This window comes from Hordeum vulgare, chromosome 5H (genome assembly GCF_904849725.1).
Source record: "Hordeum vulgare subsp. vulgare chromosome 5H, MorexV3_pseudomolecules_assembly, whole genome shotgun sequence".
In the NCBI taxonomy this organism is placed as follows: Eukaryota; Viridiplantae; Streptophyta; class Magnoliopsida; order Poales; family Poaceae; genus Hordeum; species Hordeum vulgare.
This window is the reverse complement of record NC_058522.1, coordinates 427,358,119-427,380,327: the sequence shown is the minus strand read 5'-3', so window position 1 is coordinate 427,380,327 and position 22,209 is coordinate 427,358,119.

Sequence of the window (22,209 nt, the reverse complement as noted above, 5' to 3'; positions counted from 1 at the left end):
TGTGTAAAGCACCATTCACCAAGCTGTTTTGGGGAAATTGCTCCTTGGTATGTGACTCCTCCATTGGTCCAATTAGTTTTTGCTCTAGTGCCTTATACTTCGCGTATTTTTGCTACCTTGGTGACCGTGTTCTTGAGATTTGCATGCTAATTTTCGCTGGTCCCAAGTAGTTTTGATGCGTGATATGGTCTCTAGGCACTTGTGGGAGTAGTTGCTATGAGTTTCGTTGAGCCTTGTTCACTTTTGCTTTGAGGCACTGAAAATTTCAGAAAAGGAAGATGTTCAGGAGAAACTATCATGGTGGTTCCTCAAGCAAGAGAGGTCCCGTCTCGCGATTTGGGAGCCCGATCCTTACCAACCGATGAACGCACAGGTACAACCATGTGAATGGCCTTCTGATGAATTCATGATTGAGGCAGGTTTCAAAGACGAGTTTGATACACTTGTTCATAATGCCGGACTTGAAGAATTCATCTCCGATAAATGTGAAGAGTATGTTACTCTCACTACCTCTTTTGTTCGTAGATTCAAATTTTTAGTTGGCCGTGACACATCTGTACTATTTGATCTCTATGACAAATCGTATACCATGGATTTAGAGGATTTCAATAGAATTTGCAAGATACCTGTTTGGGGTAGTCTCAATGATCCTCCTAAATCTTCGGTTAGAGATTTTTTTTCTCTGGTATAACTGTCGGAGAAACTAGAGATACTACGCAGGCTACCATGGGAAGCATTCATTTTCCTGGCTGGCATTACTTTGCCCTCTTCATAGGTAGATGCATTAACGGCAAGATTGAGCATTGTCACCTCTGCGCACCCGACCTTAGTATTCTTAAGAGCGCAGTAACGGGTGATAGAAGTTTCAAGATGGTAGCTATAATCGTAAGGAGGCTGAATAATAATGCTAATGAAGGGGATTTCTTTGGTGGGATCTATGCTACTCGCATAGCAAATTTTCTTGGAGTACCTATCCGCGAAGGAGATCACCTGCTCCATACAGCTTTCCTTGATCGCCCCGCTTTGACACGCTATCAGTTCCTTGAGAGGGATGATGAATCCCTCCTATACCGTTTAATATTTAATCTGCAGCGTGTTTTCCATATTACCCTTCCTGCTCCTGCCTTCTTTGACTTTGAGAGGCAGAGTAGTATGAGAGGGAGGCAAAGGCTGCTCGCCTCCATGAGGCAGCTATTCAGGCGGTAGCTGCAGTGCTCCCGTACAACCCCCATTATGATTTTGGGTATCGCCCGGACCATCCATGGGAGTAGACCAACTTAGGCCAAAAGCCTAAGCTTGGGGGAGTACGTGTTTCTCACCGACTTTATATTCTTGCTTACACTTTCACTTTGTTAGTCGGTGTTCACACTTTGCCACTGTATCATCCATGCTAGTTTATTTCTTTTTCTCGTTTTCTTTTCATGTGTTTGTCTAGTTGGAGAAAAACCCAAAAAATATTTTCTTGTTCTTCTTTTTGCTTGTTGGGAGCTTTCCCGTGTAAATAGTTTTCTCTTTCTTTGGTCCAAGCTAGGTAGAAGACCATGGTTACAATGTTTAGTGGCTCTCGCATGCATATCTGTTTATCTGTCAAAGATCCATATTACTTTGTCTTCTCCTTTGTGTTGGCTTGCAGATTCCAGCTTAGTCTAATGCACGAGCACTCTTATTATTGTTCACATCATTCGGTCGTGCAAGTGAAAGGAAATAATGACGATATATGATGAAGTGACTGAGCCTGGAAAAGATGGTATGAACTCGATCTATTTTGTTTTTGTAAATATGACTAGCTCATCGTTCCAGATTCAACTTTGTTATGAGAGAAACATGTTTGCAATGATAACTTAGAGATCATAGTTTCTGATACCATGCTTAATTAGCTAGGAGCTTATAATGGTTTGTCTTGGATGCCAACATGAATCTTGAGATGACTATGATGTAGTATGATAGGATGGTATCCTCCTTTGAATGATTCAAGTGGCTTGACTTGGAGCATGTTTACGCATGTAGTTGAAACAAAATCAACATAGCCTCTATGATATTCATGTTCATGGTGATTTATGTCCTACTCATGCTTGCACGCAATGTTGGTTAATCTCAATGCATTTTGATGACTGTTGTCGTTCTCTAGTTGGTCGCTTCCCAGTCTTTTGCTAGCCTTCACTTGTACTAAGCGGAAATACTGCTTGTGCATCCACTTCCATAAACCCAAAGTTGTTCCATATGAGTCCACCATACCTACCTATATGCGGTATCTACCTGCCGTTCCAAGTAAATTTGCATGTGCCACTCCCTAAATCTTCAAGAAATAATCGGTTTTGCATGCCCGAACCGCTCATGTGGTGACAGGGGGCTATCAGTATCTTCCATGCTAGGCGTGTTATCCTTGATATGTGTTTATTCACTATCATTCATGAGAAAGGGGGCGGTAATTGGAATGCCCAGTTCCATGTTCAAATCGAAAGATAATTGCAAACAAAACTCCCCCTGGATTGTTGTTTGTATGGACGGCACCCGAGTATTCGGCTAGTCGTGGAGTGTGATTGATTGGTGGTGGGGGAGTCAAAACTTTACTTTTCTGTTTGGGAACCGCCTATAGGATTTGTAGCATGGAATATGGTGAAAACTCTTGGTCATTGTGTTGACAATGAAAGCATGCCACCCAAAATTATTATCTCTGTTTTCAAAACTTGAGCTCTGGCACCTTTGCAAATCAATGCTTCCCTCTGCAAAGGGCCTATCTATTTATGTTCCTGTTGAGTCATCCTCTTCTTATAAAAGCACCAATTAGAGAGCACCTCTGTCATTTTTATGCTTTGCTTTTAACTGTGTTTGAGTATGACTGTGACTGGATCTTCTTTGCCATGAATTACAATGTTTAGTCAGCCCTTGGTCTTCGAAGGTGCTCTGCATTTATGTTTTGCGGTCTCAGAAAGAGCTAGCAAGATACCATCTGTTCGTATTGCTTCATGATTGTTTTGATTGAAGTGTTGACGTTTGAAAGTTGTCATTATTGTTCGCTAGTTGATTCTGCCATTGATATGAGTTTACCGTGAGACCTAGATGACATTTTCTTATGTGGTTAGCTTGTGATCTTGCTGAAATTCTGGTTATGAGTTAGACATAGTTGCACCAACAAGATCAAACAGAGTTCGTAAAAGTTTTTCTTTTGTCTCTTTCAGTTTGTCAACTGAATTGCTTGAGGACAAGCAAGGTTTTAAGCTTGGGGGAGTTGATATATCTCCATCGTATCTACTTTTCCAAAATCTTTTGCCCTTGTTTTGGACTCTAATTTGCATGATTTGAATGGAACTAACCCGGACTAACGTTGTTTTCAGCAGAATTGCCATGGTGTTGTTTTTGCGCAGAAATAAAAGTTCTCGGAATGACATGGAAATTTACATGGATTTTTTGTGGAATATATTAAAAATACTGGCACAAGAATCAACCAGAGGGGTGGAGCTATGGGGCCCACGTTGCTCCACCGCCTCCAATCTCAGCTCTATTTAGTCCCTTTCGTCCGGAAAAAAATCAAGGAGAAGAGTTCATCGCGATTTACGATACGGAGGCGCCACCACCTCATGTTCTTCCTCTGGAGGGCAAATCTGGAGTCCGTTCTGGGCTCCGGAGAGGGGAGATCATCGCCACCATTATCACCAACCTTCCTTCATCGCCAATTCCATGATGCTCTTCACCGTTCGTGAGTAATCTCATCGTAGGCTTGCTGGACGGTGATGGGTTGGATGAGATCTATCATGTAATCGAGTTAGTTTTGATGGGGATTGATCCCTAGTATCCACTATGTTATGAGATTGATGTTGCTACTACTTTGCCATGCTTAATGCTTGTCACTAGGGCACGAGTGCCTTGATTTCAGATCTGAACCTATTATGTTGTCGCCAATATATGTGTGTTCTTGATCCTATCTTGCAAGTTGTAGTCACCTACTATGTGTTATGACCCGGCAACCCCAGAGTGACAATAGCCGGAACCACTCCCGGAGATGACCATAGTATGAGGAGTTCATGTATTCACCAAGTGTTAATGCGTTGGTCCAGTTCTTTATTAAAAGGAGAACCTTAATATCCCGTAGTTTCCATTAGGACCCCGCTGCCACGGGAGGGATGGACAATAGATGTCATGCAAGTTCTTTTCCCTAAGCATGTATGACTACATACGGAATACATGCCTACATTACATTGACGTACGGGAGCTAGTTACACATCTCTCTGTGTTATAACTGTTGCATGATGAATAACATCCGGCATAATCATCCATCACCGATCCAATGCCTACGAGTTTTTCCTACTGGTCCTTGCTACATTACTTTGTCACTACTGCTGCTAGTGCTGTCACTCCTGCTACTATTACTCTGTTGCTACTGCTGTTACTTTGCTGCTACCGCTGTCACTTTGCTGCTATTGGTTACTGTTGCTACTGCTGCTATCATACTACCTTGCTACTGATAATTTTCTGCAGATACTAAATCTTTCAGGTGTGGTTGAATTGACAACTCAACTGCTAATACTTGAGAATATTCTTTGGCTTCCCCTTGTGTCGAATCAATAAATTTGGGTTGAATACTCTACCCTCGAAAACTGTTCCGATCCCCTATACTTGTGGGTTATCAAAGCATTATCTTTGTGCCTAGCTCATGAAGAATATGTTTGATAAAAGATGTATTTTCCTATTTTGACGTACATTCTTGCCGTCGTGAATATGAGAAAGTTTTGTTTCACTTCCTCTGGGATCATCCCAAATCATTCACACATGTGCGAAGTGTTATATGGTTTGAAGGTTTGCTACCTTCGCTCCATATGTATTTCCTAACACTTCAAGCCACACATTGATTTGATCAAGGAAAACAAGTTCATTCATAAGAGCTAATCCAGACTTACACATGGAACTTCGTTATCCTCTATGGTGGTTCCCAACGAGAACTTGATTGCATTCCATCCTAAAAACTTCCATGTGGGCACAAATGTCTTGACATTGTGTTCTTATGCCTTGAAATCCAACTCATGATTCAAGTCTTGCTTCCATAGTTCATATCCTAAGAATCTTGCATCATCACCCCGTCAATTTGTGTTGCACCCTTTTCTTCTCACACATCCTGAGTCTAAGGTATCCTGGCACCAATAATATTTGAATCTCGGGCAGATATGATGGTTGGAACATTTTTTTCCAAGAATTATAACATTGGTCTCTATGTTACTCGGAAAGGTGATGTTGTGTCTAGCACACCTGGCCAGAGGACCTATTGTTGCAATATCTTCATTTGTAAGGTTAGCTATTCTTCCATGAGGAAATTGTAAGACTTATTTTATAAGTTGTTCCTGATGGATCCTTTGTGTATCCAAAATCTGACCTTTACCTGATGACCATGTCAATGCTATCCCAAAGCATGTGTGTGTTAGTTCAATCATCAACAAGAACATTGGGAGCGCAATGTAAAATTTTGTTGATCAATTATCCAAACATCATTGTATGGGTAAACATCATGATTCTCGTTGCCCTTATTATCCAAAGGGTTACACATTTGTTGCCCTGTCATGTATATCGTGCTCTGCTTTTCCTCGGGGAAGATACAATCCTAATACTTGTGTATAAACACATTTTCCTTTCCATTGGTTTGTTTATTATGATGATCATATTTTCCTTTCCATTGGCCTATTTATCCTTTCTTGTAACCTACCCTATCTGAGCAGTGATAATTCCCTGCTTAGGTAAACATCTCGGTGTACAACTATGTCAGTAACACCATGTTACTATTGTTGATAACATTTCGGTAGCCACCGGTTAACGGGAACCTTGCCTATTAGTCCGCCTTGTTTCAATGAGGAGGAATATGGTTCTATTCATCCCCCGCCCTTGGTACCGATGTTGTTCCAACATAACTGACAAGCCATCCTCTCACATGTCTTGCTACCATGACTGTGAGAGATGTGACCACTCTTCCTACTCTTATTCCACATGATGGGCCCATAACCCACAATTCCATAAGATTGAAACCCGACTCTCCTGCACATCCTTGATTCCAATGTATATTTTACACCCGGCTTCGTATGTACTTCATGAACCACAGTCCAAGGGATGATCTATTCGAGTATCAGAAGTAATATTCATTATTTTCGTTGCTGTGAACCCCTTTCACCCTATGGTTAGGCATTGAATGATTGCCAACCCATTTGAAACTTTTGTAGCATCATTTATTGCTCTCAATGAATTCCCCAAGTTACAACTCAATAAATAATTAATGTCTTCTTCTCCGTGTTCGCCGTCAAATGCTCAACTTTTTGGAGATACGTTCTTCCAGAGTTTTCCCTCTTATCGTATTCGTAGGATGGTGAAGATCCCGAAGAAAGGATGATGACTTCATCACGATAACCTAAGAGAGAGAATTGAAGACATCAATGAAAGGGATCAACTTCTTCGAGAAGAGCAACCAAGAACGAGAAGATCCATTAGAATTTCATAACCAGAACTTTCCCCCCTTACTCCACCTCTTAAATCTCGGGACGAGATTTCTTGTAGTGGAGGAGAGTTGTAGCATCCCTCGGTTCAGCTAGAGTAATCCCTATAATTAAGCTGCAGTAACCCTCTATGATTAAGCTAATCATTTTGTAAATAGGGCTTTACCAATCTTCAAATCATATCTCATTTTTAATTCCAATTTGAAATTCAAATTCATATAAAAAGTGAATTAATGAAATTCACAAACATGAAAACAAAAGTGTTCCAAGTGTTGCAACTAATCCATAACTAATTATAGTGGTGAACCAACATTTTTATAAAGTGTTTTAATGCCCTAATATATTTGAAACAGAAGCCAAAACAATAATTTAAATGCCTTTTAAATTATGGAAAGTCCAAGACATTTCAATTGCCCCCCCCCCAAAGTTTTTGTAGCACTGTAAAAAATATACAAAGCTAGTTATACTCCAAGTCTTATATTTTATAAAGCTAGTTTCATTTAAAATTAAATGCAAAACAGAAAATAAAATAACAGAAAAGCAAAGGAACAGAAAAGAGGGAAAGGGGCAATGTGCACTAGGCCTAGTGCAGAGTACCAACCCACCTAGCCCGGTCGTGCCTCCACACACGCCTTGATCCCCACTGACACACGGGCCCCACCCTCTGATTAACCCAGTAAATTAATTAAATTTCAGTGCTAAATTTATCTGTGTATGACAGGTGGGTTCTTGTTGAACTAGTTGACGTGCCAACTGGTCAATAGTTGACCTGCTGACTCAGCATGCTGGACCTGCATGTCACCCACACATGCACATCTCTCGTACACTTTCTGTCTACCCAAATAAATTTAATATTAATTTATTTTCGAATTAAATTGATTGCAGAAATTTTAAAAAACTTTAAATCTTTGAAAAATTATACAAAATAATTTATAACTTGGTTGAAAATAATTGATATATGAAAATTGCTCAGAAACATATAACGAATCCGGATATGCTATCCGTTCATCTGTCACCTGCCTCTAGCATGATGAACATGGAACTTTCCCCTGTGAATCGACTGTCCGATAAACGACGACGGGAAATATCCACATATATTTTCCCGCTCCATCGATAACATTTAGTACCGCATTAGGTCACCCCTAGCACCGCGTATTACCATGTCATGCTTTGTCTCCATTTGATTGATCTATTATTTATTGTGTTTACCCTCTGTTACTTCCTTTCTGGTAGACCTCGAGACCGATGTTGATCGAATGATCGACTACTTCACCATCGAGGATCTGTATCTGTCTACAAAGCAACCACGCAAGCAAACCCCCTTGATCATTCCTATATAGCCCAATTATTTCTTTGTCATGCTTGCATTAGATTTTGCTAGTGTATTTAATTGGTCCTATTCTGATGCATAGCCTTATTTTGTAACCTGTTGTTGTTACCTACCTCCTTATCCTATATGCTTAGTATAGGTTGGTTAGTGAACCATCAGCGACCCCCTCACTTTGTCGTTGTTGCCCCCCGCTTCATCATTGATGACTCGATCAACCTAATCGACGCCCTAAGCTTGCACATCACTACACACCCCCTCCATTGTATGATTCTATAGGACTAGTATCTACCGTCGTGGGTGATGGAAGATCCACTCCAAGGGATCGACGAGACAAGACTGATGCATCATCGCACACCCCCTTAGATGTACGTTGCTAGAGAACTACTACCGGCGGTCGAGGGCGGTACCTTCTAGTTCACCCTGACGGTTACTTCAATGGAAATCCATCGAGGGTGATTCTTTGGAATCCCCCTTGATGTTATCGACACACAGTTACTTGACTTTAATACAAAACCATGTTGAGATAGGTGGAACGGGTGGATACCCGTGTAATAATGACGAGGCATGGCCGTAAATTCTTGTCCATTGCTGTAAGTCCTCGAGACAGGGCGACGGGACCATAGATCATGGATCATTGATCGTCACCGCACCTAACAAAACATTAATGGGTTTGGATATCATATTTGAGAAGGCATATGGCCTTTTTCACACTAACCACCATGCTAGAATAAATATGGGTACTCTATGTTGTACAATCGCTTGCGAGCTATTTAGATGTCATAATTGAGTGGTACATGCCTGGGTGGCCTGCGTAAGCATTGTCTTTGTATAAAGAGGTGTCACGACTTACACCAGCCGTCCACCTAACATGCAGGAGTGCAAAGGATGATGGGACCAAGACCCCTGAGCACTTAGGAGTACACCAGCGTGTTGGCCTCTCTGTTGAGCCTAGGTACGACTACGACATGTCGATCAGCCAAGGCTAGGCATTTCCTAGGAAAGTGTGTCCGTCCGGAGTTAATCGAGCGTGTTGGCTAAGTTGGTGCACCCGTGAAGGGAAGTATATATATTCAAATAGCCGTATCCATGGTACGGGACGCTTAGAATTGTATCCTGGTCTGCTACAACTAGAACTGGATACTTGTGATATTGAATTGAAATATTGGCTCGAGGATCGCTTCCTTGGAGGGAGTCGAGAAAGGATCTTTGGACCTTACTATTACATGCTTGTATATGTTTTACTAATCTGAACTCTTCTAGTGTTGCAAGAAATTGAAGATGCTAGTCTTTGCTAGGCTAGGTCTTCCCTTCTACTCTGGCATTTCTGCAGTATAACCCATAGATACAACCCCTTCCCTTTGATACTGACGCATACTTACCATAGATCTGATGTAAGTCTTGCGAGTACTTTGGATGAGTACTCGTCGTTGCTTTGCTCTCCTATTTCCCTCGATACATTTGCCGTGCACAGATGACGAAGCCCAGGAGCCAGCTCATCCCGCCGCCGACTACTACTACCCTGACAGAGCTTACTACTACATGGAGGCTGCTCAGTAGTAAGGAGGCTCCCATGCAGGAGGCCTTGCCTTTTTGATCCATGATTTTTTATGCTAGCCTTCTTAACGAAAACTTGATTGTTTATGTCTATACTCAGATATTGTTGCTTCCACTGACTCATTTATTCTCGAGCTTATGTGTTCAAGCCCTCGAGGTCCTGACTTGTAATATAAAGCTTGTATTATTTTATTTGTATCTAGAGTTGTGTTATGATATCTTCTCGTGAGTCCCTGATCTTGATCGTATGCATTTGCATGTATGATTAGCATACGGTTAATGTGGGGGCGTCACACCCGCAAACATCGAAGACCTCGTGTTGCATTCAAACTCGAAGCATTTCACATCTTCGGTATGCATTGTGGGATTTGTGCCTAGTGTGAATATTAGTAGTTTAGAAATAAACGCCAATGTTTCTTATTGTTATTTTGTATGATGGCCATATCTGTGTTTAGGGTAAATATAGCTAGTAGTTTAAAAATATTTGGTAAGTTTACGCGTAGGATCCCTTCTAGTATGGTTGAGTGTATGTTATAACATGATTGCCACTGTTTTGGCGAAACATCAATTCATTTTCGTTTTTCCGAATTTATGGCACTTGTTATGTCCTCTTGTTAGCAAACTTCATGTTGAATTTTTCTTCCATTTTTTTAACCAGGACCCATTGTAGTATCGTTGGCTTATATTTACACGTATCGACATGAGTGCCAATGTCTTGGTGAAACATCAATTCATTTTCATTTCACCAAATTTCTAGCACTTGTTATGTACTCTTGTTAGCAAAGGATATGTCAAAATTCTTCTTTCATTTTTTAACTAGGATCCATTGTACTATCATTGGCTTATATTTGCACGTATCGACATGAGTGTCAATGTTTTGGCCAAACGTAAATTCATTTCCGTTTCATCGAATTTCTCGCACTCGTTATGTCATGTTTTTAGCAAAGGTCATGTCAATTTTTTTTTCATTTTTTATGCATCATTACTAATAATTGCACACTAAATTTTTCGCAAACACAACATATGCATTCCGGAGAACCATCTTCTACGAGCCACTGAGCTCAGCGTTGTAAAATTGGTAGAAAGCGAAGGAAGAAATCATCCAATGAACCTACCGTGAGTAAGGCACTAGGAAAAGATGTGGTGAATGTTTCTTTTAGTTGGTGCTTTGTGAGAATGTTTAAGCCCGGTGAAACGATGTTGCCACAACACAAGGTTAGTGCACTAAGTGTTGAAATTCAGCTTCTACACAAAGGCGTAGTAGCTAGGTCACGAAAGGGTGAGATGTATTACACTGCCAATGTTGTAGAGGGCCTAGAATTTGTTGATGAGTAGCCTGCTAATAAAATATATTTTGGATTTTTTAGTATGGTCAACGACAATATTTTCTATGTGGACGTAATTAGGCCGTCTTTAATGAGGCTTTAGTCGCTCTGGCATGCTACAAATCCATTACTATAGAATGAGGAAGTTCGCTTCCATGATTTGTATATCATGCATTGGGCCAATGTGGATTCTGATAAAGGCCAACATCTTATGATGAAATACCTCCACAAGGCCATTCTTCATAGTCCTCGGCACAAGAACAACTTTATCATGCCTTACCTCGAATCGTAAGTTCATTTATTTTTGCTTGCACATATACACTTGGGTATTTTGATGTCAATCTCATTAATGTTGCATTATTCAATTACTTTGTGCAACAATGAACAATGGATCGTCATCGCACTGATGCCCCAGGACGATCGAGCTTATTTCATTCCAGGAGAGACCCTCAGAAGTCGTGGACCGATCTGAAGAAAGTTAGAAGTGCTGCTCTTCTTATGTGTCATAAGTCCGACCATAAGAACATGTCGCATTCATAGTACAAATTTAACACTAGCTTTTGTTTCCATCAACAATCGAAAGGAAAAACCATGCACATGCCTAGTATGCCATGGTCTTGATGGATGACTATGTGTACGCATGACCAATGTTAAAAATTTATGTAATGTTGTATAAATGGTTTGGAGACAATGAGAAGGAAGTTAAGCTAGCTCATTTTTGCATAGAGCACGAGCACCTTTAGAGAGTGCTCACGAATATCATCAATCGCCAGGTAGTGAGGGATGACACTACTAGGGAAAAGCTTATACACAAAATATTACTAGTAGCGCATGTTAAAAGAAAACGCTACTGCTAATTACCCGTAGCGCGTGCACGTGAACCACACTACAGATACATGTGTAGCAGTAGCACATTTTCTTAGTAAAGTGATACTACTAAAATTTCCACTACTAAGCCGGTAGGCTACGAATACCAGTAGCGATCTTCGAAAAACCGCGCTACCGTTAAGATTATTGTAGCAGCGCGTTTTCCTGGAAAAGCACTACTGCTAATGAAAAGAAAATACAATGAAAAACAAATAGAAAAGTAAATGAAAATGAAAGAAATAGAAAAAGGAGAAAGGAAAAAAGAAAATGTAAATAAAAATAAAAGAAAAAGAAAAATAAAGGAGAAAGGCATTGCACTAGCGCGTTGTGCAAAAGGCGCTATAGCTAACTTAGCTATAGCGTTGTTTGTCTACCAGCGCTACCGCTATGTTTGACTTAACCCCCTTGCGGTTTCTCCCCCATGGCCACCACTTCTTCCCCATATCCCTCCCCACTTCACCGCCGTCTCCCCACTTCACCGTCACCTCACTTCGCCGCCGTCTCCTGCCGATGTCGACGCCCCCGGAGCCACCAAAACCGCGCGTCGTCGATGCCACCGGAGCCGCCCCAACGCCACCGGAGCCGCGCGGCCTCATCAACGCCACCGGAGCCGCCCTCGCCTTCACCGGAGCCACCCTCGATGCCCCTGCCTCCCTCGCCATCACCGGAGACGCCCCTCTCACCCTCGCCACCACTGCATCCCTCGCCACCACCGGAGCCATCCTCTGTAAGCCCCCACCCCTCCTCTATCTCTCTCTTTCATGCATAGCACAAACATTGGACAGGTACTAGCTAGTTAGGTTAACTAGTTTAATTAGGTTAATTATCTAGGTTAGTGCAAAAATTTAGTTAAGGCTTTGACAGAGAACTAGCTAGGTTAAATAGTTTAATTAGGTTAATTATCTAGGTTAGTGCAAATTTTTAGTTAGAGCTTTGACAGAGAACTAGCTTGGTTAACTAGTTTAATTAGGTTAATTATCTAGGTTAGTGCAAAAATTTAGTTAGGGCTTTGACAAATAACTAGCTAGGTTAACTAGTTTAATTAGGTTAATTATCTAGGTTAACTAGGTTAACTAGCTAAGTTAACTAACTAGGTTAACTAGCTAGGTTAACTAACAAGGTTAACTAACTAGGTTAACTAGCAAAAGTTATTTTGGACTATGGACTTGAATTTGGTCCAAATTTCATTCAAATGAAATTTGAATTATTTGGACTATGGAAATTTTGGTGAGGTCAGAAGGGTTAGAGAAAATGGAGTTCCTTTGCAATTTAATTGGGTTCTGTCCTAGCCAGATAAGGGTTAGAGAAAATAATGTGTGTGTTGAGAGAGAGAGAGGAATAGCTAGAACAGAATTTGGGTTGTGTCCTAGGAAGAGAAGTGTTTAGTGAGGTCATTTTGCAAAGGTTTTTGATTTTTGAGATGACCACTATTTTTCAAGGAAAAGAATTTGGGCAAGTTTTATTTTAAAAATGATCCCTTCCTAGATTTTTAGCTTTAAAAAACAAAAGCATTTAGCTAAAAATAAAAAAACAGTAGCTATGGCATTTAGCTATAAACAAAAAACAGAATTAATGTTATATGATATATGTCATTGATGTTCATTTGCATATTCCATTATTGTTGATTATATCTTTTCATTGAAGTGGTCATGTTATATCTTTTCATTGAAGTGGTTCGATTGTGCCCAAGTGGCATTTTGTTGTTTGCAGGGAATGATTCTGAGTGGCCTATGTTTTTCCGGAATGTTGATTCATTTCCGTTCCTGCAAATTTCAGGCGCTCTATTTGTCCACTTTGTAGCAAAGGTCATGCCGAAATTTTCCGTGAATTTCTGCATGACTTGTGGTACAAACTAGGAAATATCGAGTAACCGGGATTTGCCGCAACGGGAATGAATCAACATTCCTACAAAACATTGGCCTTTTTATGTCATTGTTCATTTTATTAGGTCTAGAATTAATTGACTAGATTTAACCGTAGGAAACATGGCTAGCAATGATGAAGGACAGGGTTCTGGTGATTGTAACGTCTACGCGACGACATACGCCTATTTGAAACTTCTCGATGAGCAACGGTTGTTGCAGGGCCCACCTGTCACATCCGAGACTGAGATCGACATTGAGACCGGCGCTGAGACTGACACCGCTACCGAGACCGTTGTTGAGACTCACACCGGCGCCGAGACTGACACCGGCGCCGAGACCGGCACCCAGACTCGCGAAGCCGGTATAGAACTGAAATCAAAGAGGCAACGGTTCCCAAACCGACTCATCACTATGATGACCCACAAGTGTAGGGGATCTATCGTAGTCCTTTCGATAAGTAAGAGTGTCGAACCCAACAAGGAGCAGAAGGATCTGACAAGTGGTTTTCAGCAAGGTATTCTCTTCAAGCACTGAAATTATCGGTAACAAATAGTTGTGTGATAAGATGATTCGTAGCAAGTAGCAAGTAACAATAGTAACAAAGGTGCAGCAAAGTGGCCCAATCCCTTTTGTAGCAAGGGACAAGCTTGGACAAACTCTTATAGGAGGTAAAGCGCTCCCGAGGACACATGGGAATTTCTGTCATGCTAGTTTTCATCATGTTCATATGATTCACGTTCGCTACTTTGATAGTTTGATATGTGGGTGGACCGGTGCTTGGGTGCTGCCCTTACTTGGACAAACATCCCACTTATGATTAACCCCTCTCGCAAGCATCCGCAACTACGAAAGAAGAACTAAGACAAAGTCTAACCATAGCATTAAACTACTGGATCCAAATCAGCCCCTTACGAAGCAACCATAAACTAGGGTTTAAGCTTTTGTCACTCTAGCAACCCATCATCTACTTATTACTTCCCAATGCCTTCCTCTAGGCCAAAATAATGGTGAAGTGTTATGTAGTCGATGTTAACATAACACCACTAGAGGAAAAACAACATACAACGCATCAGAATATCGAACGAATACCAAATTCACATGACTACTTATAGCAAGATTTATCCCATGTCCTCGGGAACAAAAGTGACTACTCACAAAGCATAATTATATTCATGACCAGAGAGGTATTGAATAGCATCAAGGATCTGAACATATAATCTTCCACCGAGTAATGCAACTAGCATCAACCACAAAGAGTAATTAACACTACTAGCAACCTTAAAAGTACCAATCGGAGTCGCGAGACGGAGATTGGTTACAAGAGATGAACTAGGTTTGGAGATGAGATGGTGCTGATGAAGATGTTGATGGAGATGAGTCCCCTCCGATGAGAGAAGTGTTGGTGATGACGATGGCGATGATTTCCCCCTCCGAGAGGGAAGTTTCCCCGGCAGGACGGCCCTGCCGGAGCTCTAGATTGGTTCTGCTCAAGTTCCGCCTTATGGCGGCGGCGATTCCTCCCGAAAGCCTCCTCTTGATTTTTTATGGAATGAAACCCTCCTTATAGCAAAAGATGGGAGCCATAGGGCCAACAGGGAGCCCACAAGCCCCCTAGGCGCGACCAGGGGGTAGGCCGCGCCTAGCAGGCTTGTGGCCTCCTGGTGGCTCCCCTCTGGTACTTCTTCTGCCCAGTATTTTTTATAAATTCCAAAATAATTCCTTGTTGATTTTCACGGCTTTTGGAGTTGCGCAGAATAGGTATCTCAAACTTGCTCCTTTTTCAGGCCAGAATTCCACCTGCCGGCATTCTCCCTCTTCATGTAAACCTTGTAAAATAACAGAGAAAAGGCATAGGTATTGTACCGTGAAGTGTAATAACAAACCATAAAGCAATGAATATCAACATAAAAGCATGATGCAAAATGGACGTATCACACTACTAGATTGGTGGTCACGGAGGTGGACGACGGCAATTTTGAGCCAAAAGAGCCTGCGGAAGCACGCGCGTGCTTCGGCAATTAAATAGGCTGCATCCTATGGGCAACCACCACCATCAACGATGCGAAACTATGGAAGATACCAGATATGAAGTAGTCCCTCCTAACGAAGCTGCACCAGGTGTTCTTGTTCCCGAGCAGGGATGAAATCAAATATAAAAATCCACATAAAGACCCGGCAATGAAGAAGATAAACATACGCGCCATGGGCAAGTTTAGCAGCGAGTTGTCCGTGTGGAAAGTAAGGGTGAAAGCAAGGATCATCGACAAAAAAGAACCCTACTCCAAGATTGTAAAGGATAATCCGACTATTACGGAAGAGCAGTTTGAAATATTCAAGGCGGCTTGCGTTGCCGAAGCTGCCAAAGAAAAGTAGGAGCACATGAAGGGCCTTCAAGAGAGGAACATGGGTGCCACTGATGACCCACAAGTATAGGGGATCTATCGTAGTCCTTTCGATAAGTAAGAGTGTCGAACCCAACGAGGAGCAAAAGGATCTGACAAGTGGTTTTCAGCAAGGAAGTATCTGCAAGCACTGAAATTATCGGTAACCAGTGGTTGTGTGGTGAGATGATTCATAGCAAGCAACAAGTAACAAAAGTAGCAACGGTGCAGCAAAGTGGCCCAATCCCTTTTGTAGCAAGGTACAAGCCTAGACAAAGTCTTATAGGAGGAAAAACGCTCCCGAGGACACATGGGAATTTCTGTCATGCTAGATTTCATCATGTTCATATGATTCGCGTTCGTTACTTTGATAGTTTGATATGTGGGTGGACCGGCGCTTGGGTACTGCCCTTACTTGGACAAGCATCCCACTTATGATTAACCCCTCTCGCAAGCATTCGCAACTACGAAAGAAGAATTAAGACAAAGTCTAACCATAGCATTAAACTAGTTGATCCAAATCAGCCCCTTACGAAGCAACGCATAAACTAGGGTTTAAGCTTGTGTCACTCTAGCAACCCATCATCTACTTACTACTTCCCAATGCCTTCCTCTATGCCCAAATAATGGTGAAATATTATGTAGTCAACATTCACAAAACACCACTAGAGGAAAAAAACATACAACACATCAAAATATCAAACGAATACCAAATTCACATGACTACTATTACCATGACTTATCCCATGTCCTCAGGAACAAAAGTAACTTCTCACAAAGCATAATCATGTTCATGACCAGAAAGGTAATGAGTAGCATCAAGGATCTGAACATAAACTCTTCCACCAAGTAATCCAACTAGCATCAACTACAAAGAGTAATTAACACTACTAGCAACCTTACAAGTACCAATCGGAGTCGCGAGACGGAGATTGGTTACAAGAGATGAACTGGGGTTTGGACATGAGATGGTGCTGATGAAGATGTTGATGGTGGTGAGTCCCCTCCGATGAGAGGAGTGTTGGTGATGACGATGGCGACGATATCCCCCTCCGGGAGGGAAGTTTCCTCGGCAGGATCGTCCTGCCGGTGCTCTAGATTGGTTCTGCTCAAGTTCCGCCTCGTGGCAGCGGCAAATCCTCGAAAAAGCCTCCTCCTGATTTTTTTCGGGACGAAACCCTTAATATAGCATAAGGGGGGAGCCAGAGGGCCAGATGGGTTCCCACAAGCCCCCTAGGCGCGGCCAGGGGGTGGCCGCGCCTAGCAGGCTTGTGGCTACCTGTTGGCGCCCCTGTGGCACTTCTTCGGCCTAGTATTTTTAATAAATCCCGAAAAAAATCCTCGTTGATTTTTACGGCGTTTGGAGTTGCGCAGAATAGGTATCTCAACTTTGCTCCTTTTTCAGGCTAGAATTCCAGCTGCCGGCATTCTCCCTCTTCAAGTAAACCTTGCAAAATAAGAGAGAAATGGCATAAGTATTGTACCGTGAAGTGAAATAACAGCCCAAGAAGCGATAAATATCAACATAAAAGCATGATGCAAAATGGACGTATCAACTCCCCCAAGCTTAGACCTTGCTTGTCCTCAAGTGAAAGCCGAGCTCAATAAATATGCCCACATGTTTAGGGAGAGAGGTGTCGACAAAACAAAATACGAACATGCATGCATCATGATCATGATCAGAACAGCAATACCTGCATATAATCTCTCATGCTAAAGTGACAACTCCATCACAAAGTAAAGTATGGATCAAGAACCTTATCGAGAATTAGCAACCGATAGCCTTTAGTCATTTAAGCAATTGCAATTTATCACAACATCAGAAAGAGTCAAATAAGAGCTTGTAAAGCAAATCCACATACTCAATCATCTTTTCATTCTCTACAATTGCTACAACCCACATGATACTCATGAGATCAAAGTTTCAGCTTGACAGAGAGAAAGATAGGGGCTTATAGTTTTGCCTCCCAACTGCTTACCTCAATGGTAATGTTGTTGGGGAACGTCGCATGGGAAACAAAAAATTTCCTACGCGCACGAAGACCTATCATGGTGATGTCCATCTACGACAGGGGATGTGTGATCTACGTACCCTTGTAGACCGTACAGCAGAAGCGTTAGTGAACGCGGTTGATGTAGTGGAACGTCCTCACGTCCCTCGATCCGCCCCGCGAACCGTCCCGCGATCAGTCCCACGATCTAGTGCCGAACGGACGGCACCTCCGCGTTCAGCACACGTACAGCTCGACGATGATCTCGGCCTTCTTGATCCAGCAAGAGAGACGGAGAGGTAGAAGAGTTCTCCGGCAGCGTGATGGCGCTCCGGAGGTTGGTGATGATCTTGTCTCAACAGGGCTCCGCCCGAGCTCCGCAGAAACGCGATCCAGAGGTAAAACCGTGGAGATATGTGGTCGGGCTGCCGTGGCAAAGTTGTCTCAAATCAGCCCTAAAACCCCACTATATATAGGAGGAGGAGGGGGGAGACTTTCCTTGGGGTCCAAGGACTCCCAAGGGAGTCGGCCGAGCCAAGGGGGAAGGTCTCCCCTTCCCAAACCGAAATCCACTTGGTTTGGAAGGTGGAGTCCTTCTTCCCTTTCCCACCTCCTTTTTTTTCCTTTCCTCTTTGATTTTCTTTCCTACGCGCATAGGCCTCTCTTGGGCTGTCTCACCAGCCCACTAAGGGCTGGTGCGGCACCCCAAACACCCATGGGCTTCCCCGGGGTGGGTGCCCCCCCCCCCCCCCCGGTGAACTCCCGGAACCCATTCGTCATTCCCGGTACATTCCCGGTACATTCCCGGTAACTCCGAAAACCTTCCGGTAATCAAATGAGGTCATCCTATATATCAATCTTCGTTTCCGGACCATTCCGGAAACCCTCATGACGTCCGTGATCTCATATGGGACTCCGAACACATTCGGTAACCAACCATATAACTCAAATACGCATAAAACAACGTCGAACCTTAAGTGTGCAGACCCTGCGGGTTCGAGAACTATGTAGACATGACCCGAGAGACTCCTCGGTCAATATCCAATAGCGGGACCTGGATGCCCATATTGGATCCTACATATTCTACGAAGATCTTATCGTTTGAACCTCAGTGCCAAGGATTCATATAATCCCGTATGTCATTCCCTTTGTCCTTCGGTATGTTACTTGCCCGAGATTCGATCTTCAGTATCCGTATACCTATTTCAATCTCGTTTACCGGCAAGTCTCTTTACTCGTTCCGTAATACAAGATCTCGTAACTTACACTAAGTCACATTGCTTGCAAGTCTTGTGTGTGATGTTGTATTACCGAGTGGGCCCCGAGATACCTCTCCGTCACACGTAGTGACAAATCCCAGTCTTGATTCATACTAACTCAACGAACACCTTCGGAGATACCTGTAGAGCATCTTTATAGTCACCCAGTTACGTTGCGACGTTTGATACACACAAAGCATTCCTCCGGTGTCCGTGAGTTATATGATCTCATGGTCATAGGAACAAATACTTGACACGCAGAAAACAGTAGCAACAAAATGACACGATCAACATGCTACGTCTATTAGTTTGGGTCTAGTCCATCACATGATTCTCCTAATGATGTGATCCCGTTATCAAGTGACAACACTTGCCTATGGCCAGGAAACCTTGACCATCTTTGATCAACGAGCCAGTCAACTAGAGGCTTACTAGGGACAGTGTTTTGTCTATGTATCCACACAAGTATTGTGTTTCCAATCAATACAATTATAGCATGGATAATAAACGATTATCATGAACAAAGAAATATAATAATAACTAATTTATTATTGCCTCTAGGGCATATTTCCAACAAATGTCAACAATAATAATTCACGAATGCTTACCTCCAAGTTGACATATGAATATAGATCTTTCCCTAGCATATGACGTTAGCCAAGATAAAGGCGAAACAAGGAATTGGTGAAGATCACCATGACTCTTTCAAGGGAAAAAAGTAAAGGTACAAGATAGGCCCTTCGCAGAGGGAAGCAGAGGTTGTCATGCGCTTTTGAGGTTTGGATGCGTGTCCTTTTAGTGCGGAGGAACGTCACTTTATATTGCCTCCTGTGATAAAGAACTTTATTATGCAGTCTGTCGCTTTTATGTCTTCCTTATCACAGGTTCGTACAAAGCTTATTTTCCACCCACTAATAGGTCATACATATTAGGGAGCAATTTTTATTGCTTGCACCGATGAAAACTTACTTGAGGGATCTTATTCAATCCATAGGTAGGTATGGTGGACTCTCATGGCAAAACTGGGTTGAAGGTTTGTGGATGCACAAGTAGTATCTCTACTTGGTGCGGGAGTTTTGCCTAATATGAGGTGGAAGCAATCGTCACATGCTAAGGGATCTCTAGTCATATAACATAGTTCGGAGCCAGGCAAACACAATTCATTATGTTGTCTTCCTTGTCCAACATCTACTTCTAGGCATGCAATAGTTTAGTGAGTGTTCACAATCATAGATGGTGTCAAAGATGATGTATTTATATGTGAACCTCTTCTTCCTTATCACTTCCTATTAATTGCAACAATGACCAAGGTCTACATTTGTCTACCCCCAACAAGTTTCAATCAACATTCTTGTTATATGTGCAGCCATCACTTCCCATAAGATCATTACATGATCTTTCACGCTTTTGTTCTTTTCTCACTCTTTTGATCATGGCAAGAGGCAAAGCCCTTCAACTAAGACTCTCTTTATTATATGGCTCGCGAGCTCGAATACATTGGGGTGACACAAAGCAAAACTCAAGACTAAAACACTAAGACTTATAAAATACTAGATAAAAAGAAAACTAAAAAGGAACAAACTAAAACAAAGGTAAAGGCAAAAGATGTGATGGTGATACGATACCGGGGCAACTCGCCCAATCTTGGCAAAAGCCAAGGGGATTGCCCATACCCATGCTTAGTTCTCTTCCTTTGGAGGTGATGGTGGCGGAGTTGTTGCAACATGGGTTTGATTCTCCGTCTTCCAAGGCATAGGTGCTCCATCATGGAAAGATGAACGAGTTTCCCAAATCCTCAAATCTGTAGCCAACCGTATTGATTTAAATATATACTCATACTCACAGTTTTGGTTCTGCAGGTCATGGATCTGGGCATGGAGTTGATCAATCATGTCATAGAGCCTAGAGAGGTGCTTCCCAATCTCATTGGCATCGATCCTGTGCTTGCTGGTGAACTCCGTGATTATCATGTGGTTGGCGTTAAGTCCACGCTCCACCATCCCTTGGCACTTGAAGACCTGTTGCTCCATTGCTTCGAGCCTCGCCTCCATGCTTCTAGTCTTCTTAGGCCCCTCAACATCACGGATGTGCAGCATCCCCTCACGCATCTCGATAGATTGAGGGTGTTGCAGCACTCCCGTGAGGTAGGGATTGATGACCTTCTCGAAGATCTTGTCCTTCGGAGCATTTGGGGACGTTATAGCGATCTAGATCTGCAACACAAAGGGGCTCGAAATGTAAATAGAGGAAATCTGCGTGATACGAGGGTCAGACCTTTCGGGAGAATGTATAATGATTTTTTCCAGACCAGAAGGAGTACTCCACATGAAAACGGAGTCTGGGAGGCACACGAGGTAGCCACAAGCCCCCCAGGCGTGGCCAGGGGATGGGCCCGCGCCTGGCAGGCTTGTCGCCCCCTCGCACGCTTTCCGGACTACTTCCAATTTTTTCTATTTTTTCAAAAATTCCAAAACGGAGAAAAATTTCTACTGGAAAAGTTTTGGAGTCTATTTTCTTACCGAATCACATACCTCTTCGTTTTCGGAGTCTGAAACAGGCTGATAAATATCCTTAGGTATTCTTCCGGAGTTATTGTATTGATAATATTGCTTTCAACATTTATGGGAGTACCTGAGATATAATGCTTGATTCTCTGCCCATTTACAACTCTCAGACAATTACCTGAGATATAATGGGAGTACCGGAACGATATACTTCATCAACAATATAGGGACCTTCCAATTTAGAGAGAAGCTTGCCTGCAAAAAATCTTAAACGAGAATTATATAGCAAGACATAATCACCTACATTGAACTCACGCTTTTGTATCTTCTTATCATGCCACCTCTTAACCTTTTCTTTGAACAACTTGGCATTCTCATATGCCTGAGTTCTCCACTCATCAAGCGAGCTAATATCAAATAACCTCTTCTCACCAGAAAGTTTAAAATCAAAGTTGAGCTCTTTGATTGCCCAATAAGCTTTATGCTCTAGCTCAAGAGGTAAATGACATGCTTTACCGTACACCATTTTGTACGGAGACATGCCCATGGGATTCTTATAGGAAGTTCTATAAGCCCACAGTGCATCATCGAGCTTCTTAGACCAATTATTTCTAGACATGTTGACAGTCTTTTGCAGAATTAGTTTAATCTCTCTATTGCTTA